Raw genomic sequence first — 10649 nt, forward strand, 5'->3', positions numbered from 1 at the left:
GGGTCATTTAGGTGGACATCATTGATATAAATTTAATGTATTTTGTTTTTTCAAATTTGATTGATGTACTTTTTTATTATTAATTTAATGTATTTCATTTCGTTTTCAAGTTATCAATATCAATTTCTTTTCATTTAATTGTTATTATTATTTAATTTTTAATATCATTTTAAGTATAATAATTTTTAATTAAAAGTATAATAGTTATTTATTATAATAATAACAATAATTAAAATATAACATTTATTAATAATTAATTATTAACGTATTTTTAATTAATTATTAGTATTTTTATTTTTTAAATAATTAAATTAATAATTTAATGTATTTCATTTTATTTTCATGTTATCAATATAAATTTCTTTTCATTTAATTGTTATCATTATTTAATTTTTATTATCATTTAATTTATTTATTTAATCACTTTAATTATAATAATTTTTAATTATACCTATAATAATTATTTATTATAATAATAATAATAATGATAATAATAATAATAATAATAATAATAATTAAAATATAAATTTTATTTATAATTTATTACTATACTTTATTGTAATTTAATATTAGTATTTTATTTTTTAAATAATTAAATTAATAATTTTAATAATAAAGTAACTTTAAAATATAACAAAAAAAATAAAATAAAACCCAGTGGGAGGTCGCTTCTCCAGGAAACGACCCCCTATTAACATTGCAAAATTTCCTCTTCAAGAGGTCGCTTCCCCAGGGAACGACTTCCTGAAGAAACGAAAAAGTAGGGCATTTCAGGAATATTGTTTCAAACTAGGGTAGATAGGGAATAAAAAAAAAAAGAACAGGATATATGCATCAAAATCCCGAAAAAGCGAAGATGTTAACTTGTGTAGTTGTAAGATAAAACCTTCCCGTAATAAAATTAATAAAAAAAAAAAAGAAAGAAAGAAAAAATCTGAAGAAAGGTAAACATAAATACAATTTTTTTAAAAAAATTCGGATAATACATGTAAATTGATTTAGAAATAGATATTAAAGTTAATGATAAAAATTTGATGAATTATTGTTCTAAGAAAAATTTTAGATGAGTTAAAAATAAAATATGATACATTTTATAGAAATAAAAAATTTATTTCAATCATATTTAAATTATAATTCAAAAATTTATACACTATTTCATTTATAAAATTACAAAATGCAATTTTTAACCCTGTTTTAATAAATATGTAATTTTGGTCAACTATATATTTTTCAGAAATTTTGGTCTTCAAGTTTTAAAATTGTTAGATATGTGCTCTTTTTTTTAAAATTTGAGTTTTAATTTAGTGATGTGAAAAGATGAGAATTGCAGTAATATGAAATTTAAATTTAATTACAAATTATTTAATATCACTTTAATAATTTTTTTTAAATTTAAATAATTTTATTTTAAAAAATTACCATTTTTTATTTTAAAAATTTCAGAAAAAAATTAAAACGTCACAAAAAAAATTATTTATTTTTCTTTATTATTCTTTGGTGATGTGTCAATTTAACACCCCATTTTTTTTTCCAAAGAAATTTAAAGCAAAAAATTGTGATATAAAAAATTTGAAATAAATAGTTTTTTTTAATTATTTTCAGAAATTTTTAAAACAAATAAAATAAATGAAAAATGTAAAAAAAACAAATTGGTTGTCCGCACCTCCCTCCCAAGAATGAATTTTAGATGGAAACATGCACTAAAGAGAAACAATTTAATTTGTCTCAAAATTTTATTGTAACTGGAAAATTAGATTTATATGTTTGAGTTCAAATATGATATTTAAACGAAAATTTATTTTCACTTAAATATATTTAAATATAAATTATTTTGTATTTAATATATTTTCAATTAAAATTAATTTTAGTCGTCACATAATTAAACATGTAGTGAAAATTAATAACATCAATTATCTTTTATTTGTATCAAATTAATTATTTATTTTGTATCAAATTAGTCATTTATATTTGTAAATACTGACACAATTGATTATAATTTTAAACTAACTAAAATTGATTTTTTTTTCAAATAACTCATGTAATCATAAAAACATAGACATTCAATCAAATTTTTAAAAAATAATTAAATAAGTTAAAATTTTAGTGAGAGATATTTTATAGTTCTTAAAAGTAAACGTAAAATTCTCTTAATTTATTTTATGAAATTTCATAAAAATTTATTTTGTTGTTTTTAATATGATTGATAAAATAAATCATAGTATAATTTTAAAAATTTATAACTAAAAATTCTTCAAATGAAGATAGAATTAAAAAAAACTCAACTGTAAAACATTTACAAACGTAAAAGAATAATTTAATAAGAAAAATTAAATGACTAATATATTATTTTCATGTAACTTAAAGTACTATTAGATATATTTTATAAAATAAAAATTTATACTAATTGCATGATAGGTTCTTTTTTTTATTTTACTATAAGGTTCTTTGTTATATTTGGTCAAATATATTTAATAAGTTAACTTGAAGTAAAATAATAATTTGTTAGTTTATATATATATATATATATATATATATATATATATATATATATTAAACAGAAACACTTGAAGTTCTTTAATTTAATTTTAATATTTTAGTTTTTATTTATTTTTTTCGTTTTTGATTTGATTATTTGTTTTAATTTTAAGTAATAATTTGATTTTTTATATTTTAAAATATCAATAGTGTTATTTTTTTTTATAAAAATTTATTAAAATTTTTAAATAAAATTCATAAAATTAATAATCATTTTCAATATAATACAAACTTTATTAAATGCATAACTTAAATATTCAAATAAACTGATATTTTTATCTTCAACAATATTAAATTTATATTCACTAAATTTTTTAAAATTTTATAAAAAATAAAATATATGCTAAAAAAAGGTATGGTTAGGTGGCTATAGAAAGTTAAGTTGGTGTGGTTGTGAAGCTCCTAATTTTAGCTTTAACTTGGACGTGCTTTCTTAACGTGGAACACTGAATGTCATATTTCAAAATAGATTATAAATTGGAAGATTCTGTTTGTCGATATTCGCAGCATATACCACCGTCACCGGCAAGACCGGTTTTCTACAACCTTTTCCTACGTACACGACATGTCGTTCGTATTAATCATGATTTGATGCAAAGTTCAAGGAAAGAAACAAAAATTGAAATGACTTATTTGCAAACAAGATTTTGAAAATCTCTGAATACTTTTTATGGTAAAAATGATTTTTCGATAATTTGAATAATTTTGATATTGTAAATACTCAATTTTATTTCTAATTTTGTTTCTAGATTTAAAATTTGTGACTTACTATAGTACATATTTTTTTCCATATTTCTTTCTCTTTTGTTTGTATTTCTTTTTTTTCTTTCTTTCTTTCTCATATTTACTATCATATCGATATTGTTTTAAATTGAATATCATATATTATATTTAAATTTAAAATCTCATAGTTATATATGTAAATTTCTATTAATACTTATATCTTAATAAATACAAACAAATAAAAATGTACCCAAAAATTATTATTATGACTAAGTGCCTAATATTCATGTTATTTATCTTCTAGATTGCAAATGGTAAGTGCTATAATTTATAAGTTGTCAAAAGATAATTATTAAAATTTAACGCTGTTAATTTAAAATAGGTTTTTTTGAATGGTTAAAAAGAGCAACTTATATATTTAGTTGCTTAAATAAAAAATAAAATACAAACAAATTACTACACTGAAATTTAATTGTTTTTATTATGTAGATATTATAATAATTTTTATTAATGAAGTTAAAAAATTTGCACCCCTAATTTAGGATTGAAAAGGAATTTGAATTCTCTAAATTCAAACATCTCTTAATTATCTCTATTTATTATAATAAATATTACTACTCGGTTTCAACATATTAGAAAAACATTGGTCAAATAAAGTGAATGTATTTGTTTCAAAATTTCAACCACATATATTAATTTTATTTGACCAATTTTTGTTTATATTTTAGGGCAAAATTAGTATTAAATAAAAATTAAATTATAAAAATTATGAATTCCATTTATATATGTTTTTGGTATAATTTTTTTATATTATCAACCAATCATAATTGTTAGATTTAATTCATATGTATTGTTAGTGTAAATATTTTTTATAATGTCAGTCAATCACAATCGTTATATCATTAAAGATGTTTGACTTTTACCCATAATTAATTCTAAAATCATATTTATTAATTATTGAGATGTGTCAATAGTGTAAAATATTGACTATGTATGACAATTAAACTCTAATCATAATTACTTTTAAAATAATACATATAAGTGATTTTTACTATGTAACACATTTTATCCTAGTACATAAAAAATAAACTCAAAATTCAAATATATTAAATACATATAGAGAAACACACACATATCATATATAGTTCTTAATATTTGATGGTGGCCTTTATCAAATACAGTGATATTATCAGAGATATAGTGATATTATCAGAGCCGACTCAAAGAAGAGGCACATAAAAAAAATAATTTTTTATTTTAATTTTTATACGATAGGTCTAATAATATATTATAAAAAATATTTATACATTGCAAAAAACAAAAAAAAAAAGGCCTCCAACATAACTTACAACTATAGACAACAAAAGACTATTTTATGATGAGAATAGTGTAAAAATATATTTCGATATTAAAGACATTCTTTTTCACTAAATAGTATCTTATGATACTAAAAGTATTGTTTTTTTTTTTTTTATTAAAAAATGTCTCTTGAAATATCGTGTTGAAATTTCGTATGAAATTTGCTATCAACACAATAAAACAATTGTTCTTTTATTTTGACCATACTTTCTTATTTAAATTTAACATTGAAGTTTTTGAATTATATAAATCTGATAAGATCTTCTACATTAGTTTTTAACGTTTTTGTAAAACAGTTGAAAGTTTTATTTTATTTTTTGAAAAAATATAATAAAAATAAATTTAAAATGCAATGATTTTTATCAAATAATTTTTTTATAGTTATTAAATAAAATATTAATAATTTATTTATTAACTTTTAAAAAATACCTTTTTGATAATTTCTATTTATGTCTCGTAACGTGTTGGGTCGGCTTTGAATATATATATATATATATATATATATATATATATATATATATATATATATATATTAAAAAAAAATATGTGTAAGAGGGAGCTATTTTAGATTTATGTATAATTTTAAATGTATGATTTATAGGATGTAAATTTTTAATTTGATAAAAAAAAAAAGTAAATAAAAACATTAAAAATATTGATAAAGATTGAAAGAGATTTAAATTGAGAGAATTTCTCAACTTCGTTGAAAAGGGGCTAATGTAAAAGTTGGAGGATGAAGATAAGTGTCATGCATATGAAAATCATTCAAAAGATCTACAAAATTGAAACAATGCACAAATTGATTAAGAGATGAATAGATTTTTTAAATGCAAATATCAACTTCCAACAACACTTGCAATTAAAAATACTTCAAGAAAAAACATCCATATATATAACCACATTTATATGACCGTATATAATAAATTATATTACCATTTGTATATAATATTGATGATCTTATCAGTAATAATTTTTTTAGAAATATTTTTTTGAAATAAATTAAATAAGTTCAAATTTTATAAAAAAAAAAAAAGAAAAAACGTGCTTATAGAAATAAATATGTTATCAATATTCCGAAAAAAACTAACTATGAGGAATTAGTACATATGTCAAAAAGTAAAATTCTATCTCCTTCTTGTAAGCTTGAGTTTTAATATATTGTTGAGCTATTTTCAGATTACATTTCAGATACTACGACATAATTCTATCTCTATCACTCAGTTCATCTTGTAATGGTGGTGGAATGCACAAATTAATTAAGATATGCATATAGATTTTTTTATTAAATGCAAATATCAACTTCCAACAACCATCGCAATGAAAGACACTTCAAAAATGCATCTACATAACCACAATTATACGGCCAAATATATATAATATTGATTACAAAATCAATCAAAACAATTACAAAATTTGAACAACACGCCCGCACAAATTGATTAAGATATGATTATATATTTTTCTTTTTTGATAAAATTATATGTATAGTCATTTAAGTTTAATTTATTTTTTTGTTAAGGTCATTTAAGTTTATTTTATTTTAATTTGGTTTTTTAAATTGTATTATGTTTGCATCGTTAGTCATTTATCTCAATTTTGACAACAATTAGTTCAATTGAAAGTTTTGATCATTTGTATCTTTACTAAATAATGCAACAATATATCTTTCATATTAATCCTATATAAAACATTCATTGTAAATAATCTATATTTTTTGATTTTATCTGCAATAATTTAAACACATGTACAGTCTTAAAAGCAAGATAATAAAGGTATATCAACATAATCAATGCCTTTAATTTCTTTTAGATGCAAAGAAACTTGTGAAATCAATTTTTTGTGATTTTTCGATTAGATCTTAACATTTTGTAACAGCAATTCGAAAAAAATTTCAAACTTAAAGAATTGCATGCATAGTGTAAAATATCTTAAAGACTAATAGTGCAAACGAATATAACTTAAAATCCCTCACTACCCCTTATGTAAACGAATATAACTTAAAATCCCTCACGAATCACATGCTCACTACCCCTTATGTAATACAAAACAAAATCCCTCACAAACTTACCCCCATAGTGAAAACTAACAAAAAAGTTTATCATGTAGAGTAAAAAACAATATACATGTCAATAAGACAAATATTTCATTCCATCAAATACTAATAACATTAGAATAATCGAAAACAAAGTAAATACGCATTTTTGTCTCACAAATAGAAAAATAAAAAATCATAGTAGAATAAACGATAAAGTTACATGTTGGTCCCCAAAAAGAAGAAAACAAAAGCGAAATAACATTACCTTTAACATACACGCACGAGTTGCTCCAACTAGGGCTGTGCAAAAAATCCGGTTATGAGGCCCAAATCCAAAACCGGATCCACATCCATTTTAAATATCCGGTTAAAATCATATGGTTATAATCCGGTTTATTTATAAATCGGTTGGATAACCACTTGTGTTTTATATTTGGATTTGATTTTTATCCGGTTTTTATCCACTACCAATATTTTGTTAATTTTGAGAATTTATTTCATGAAAAAAATTTGAAATTTTTTTTTTCGAAAAGATATCGGAAAAAAATTATAAAAAAAAAAAACTTATTTTTTTCAAAAAAATTTCAAATCAAATTTTTTTTCGAAAAATTTGGTGAGAATTTTTTAGAAAAAATCGATTTTTTTAAATAACTGGTTTTTAAACTATGAATAAATTTTATTTTTTTTTAAAATAATCAAATTTTAACCGGTTTTGAAAAAAAAAATCGATTTTAAAATTAAAATTTTCAAAATCGGTTGTTTAATTATAAACCGGTTATTTAACCATAACCAATTTTACGATTGGTTTTATAACCGGTTTTAAACCAAATAATGGATTTAGTTATAAATCTAAATCCATATATTGGTTTTAAAATGGATATGGTTTGGTTTTTTAAAAAAACCAACCATGAACAGCCCTAGCTCCAACACTAGTCGTTTATCTCCTTCGCAAAATAAGATCAGAGACAAACCACGATAACAAACTAAGCACAAGCAATATACATGTGTTAGTGACCACCCCCATTCACCTCCTATGAGATACGATGCACCGCTGATGAAAAACAACGAAGAACTACCGATGAAAAACAACGAAGAACATTCGTTCTTGATTTAGTTTTTTGTTTTTTTGTTTTTTTTAATAAATAAAAACTGATACATTTTAATTATATTAGAGGATTAGAGTTCAAGCTAAAAAAATGTTATTTTAAATTTTAAAATAATTTAATTTAATTTAGATTAATATAATTTAATAAGTATAATTATTTAATTATATTTAACGAAGTTTGTCAGCTTCTAGTTTTTTTTAATAGAAGCAATAATTGAAGAACTATTTTAAAATAAAATTGTATTTGTTGAAATGCAAAAAAAATTACGAGAATCAAAATAAAAAAACTTTATAATTGCAAGGACTAAATACATATTTAAACCAATATTTATTTAGAGTATTCTACCCTGCACTCCACACCTAACTCTGTCACCCCATAATCAAGGTGAAAATACAATTTTGTCATTTTAATCATTTATAATAAGTTTTAAAATTGATAGTTTCAGAAGTTTCAAATTTTCAAAATAAGGATTACATTTCGAAAATTTGGAAAGTTTATATAGTTTTTAAATTTGAAAAGTTTCGAAAGTTTCCAAATCAGGAAAATTTTGAAAGTTTCAAAAAATTTCTCTATTTCGAAAGTTTCACATTGCTTGAAACTTTCAAAAATCTAAAAAGTTTCTATTTCGAAATTTTCGAAACTTTAAAAAAATTTAAATTTTTATTTTGAATGTATGAAAAATTCGAATTCCACTTACTTTTTTTATTTCGAAAATTATGGTGAATTTTTTAATGTTTCAAAAAATAAGTGAAAAAATGAGTGGAAATTTTTTTTAAAATATTTTATAGAAAATTGAAAAGATAAAATTATATTTTCACGCATTAAAGAATGACAGAGTTAAGTGTGAGAGTGCATGATAAAATACTTATTTATTTATTTATTTATTTATTGATGTCAAACAAAAACAAATAGTTATGTTATCCACACCCTTACAAACGATGGTTATTTATTCTTTCAAACTGTGTTTAGAATTATTTTTGGGCCAATTAATATTCGTGGAAAAGTTTGGTTGACAATGCAATTTCTCATTTCATCGACATCTTTTCTTTATTAATCTTGTTACTCCACAACATAGCATTTTCCTGCTCAATGTCCATAATATACAGTAATCGACCATAATGCATTGCTCGAATGTTCTATATCATCGAAAGATTACTTCTTAGTAGTCTTTTATTATTTTCTCTTCAAAACTTTGATAAAGTTGAATGTCACGTTTGTTTGTTGCTAAGGTTTCGTATATAATTAACTATTAAAATTATATACATGCAACACATATACCATTCTAATCCAAAACTATAGTTAAAGTGCTATTAACATATAAATGCACATCTTTTCCAATGATGCGTAAGAGAACGCAAAAGTCATTATTTAAGTTTGCCATAAAAATCCATATAATTAAAAGTATTCTTTTTCAATGATAATTAGTAGAATCCAAAAGCTGTTTTATGCAAAAAAATTAATAAACATATGATGCAAGTTTCATGTATAGTAAACTATTATAGAATATTTAAAAAGTTTATGTGCACATTTATTCAATAGTTCAAATACCTACACACCTAATAAAGAGTAATATGAAAAACAAAAATTGTCGTTACTTGCTAGTATAGCCGTGTGCAATCAAATTTCGTAATGTGTGTCTATCATTAATTAAACAAGATGTATATCGATGTGCAAATGAAGATTTTTATGAAAAACAAAAAAATTTCATTATTCTCACGTCAAATTTTGTAAAATGCATGTGTATATAATCAAGGACAATGTTTACGCAAATAATGAACATTATGAAAAAAAATGTCATTACTGGTATTTGTAATTATTCCCAGATTTTTTTTTTAAATGTGACTTAAATTTTTGAGTGTTTTTCGAATTCAATAGAGTTACTACTAAAATTTATTTTAAAATTGTAAAATATTAAAAAAATATTTAAAAATGGATAAATTGTATTTGAAATCAAATTTTAGATTCGGGAGTCGATTATGCGTAAAGAATATATTTGCATTCTACGGTATCCGTTATATGATTGCTTTTAATTAATTGTGCAAAATTAATGTTAATTTATATAAATTTATTTATCCTTTTTTTTAAAATGAAAATATAATCTTTTTAAAAATAAAAAAGTAATCTAAAGATAAAAGTGTATTTAAAATATAAAGAAGAAACAACATATTTTTATTATTATGTTTGACAAGAGGCGATCTTGCTCCTACGTATCTCTCGGTGGATGGATAAATCAAAGCTACGTAATTCTTGGGTAAAAAATGTGGATGTGTTGATTGTTTCTAAAGAAATACGTTTTGTTGCGCAAATTCAGATCTGGTTAAAAAAGCTTTGATTTGATAAAAGAAAAAAGACATTGGATTTGAGAAATTGATTCTTATGAGTATGTTTGGTTGTTTGTTTGAATTTAGTTGAAAATGTTTAAGATCACAAAATTGTCACAACACATGTGTTTTAAACTAGGACTCACTAGATGTCATATCTTGATCAATCCAATTTTAGTAAAGAACTATTATTATTTTGGATCTTAAAACTGTCAAGTTGTCACAACTTAGATGTTATAAATATTTAAGATTAATAAGATGTCTCATCTCAATCAATTTCAATATTTATTATAATATTTTTGTTTTTTTAGGATAAATTAAAAAGTTAAATATCCAAATTTTAAGAAAGAGTAAAATGAAATTGAACTTAAAAAGTAAAATTTAATCAAATAATAAAAATAACAAGTGGACCTTGAATGTTGAACTCATTCTTTACTAAATAAACATATAAGTGAGTAAATAAAAGGGTAACCATACATGTAACATTAAAAACTAAACTAAACCTAAAATACAATGGAGAGGAAGTAGTGCAATGCGTTTTCCAACATATAAGAGAAAAAGTCCAAGTAA

The sequence above is a fragment of the Cicer arietinum genome, chromosome 6, assembly GCF_000331145.2.
Source record: "Cicer arietinum cultivar CDC Frontier isolate Library 1 chromosome 6, Cicar.CDCFrontier_v2.0, whole genome shotgun sequence".
Lineage (NCBI taxonomy): Eukaryota > Viridiplantae > Streptophyta > Magnoliopsida > Fabales > Fabaceae > Cicer > Cicer arietinum.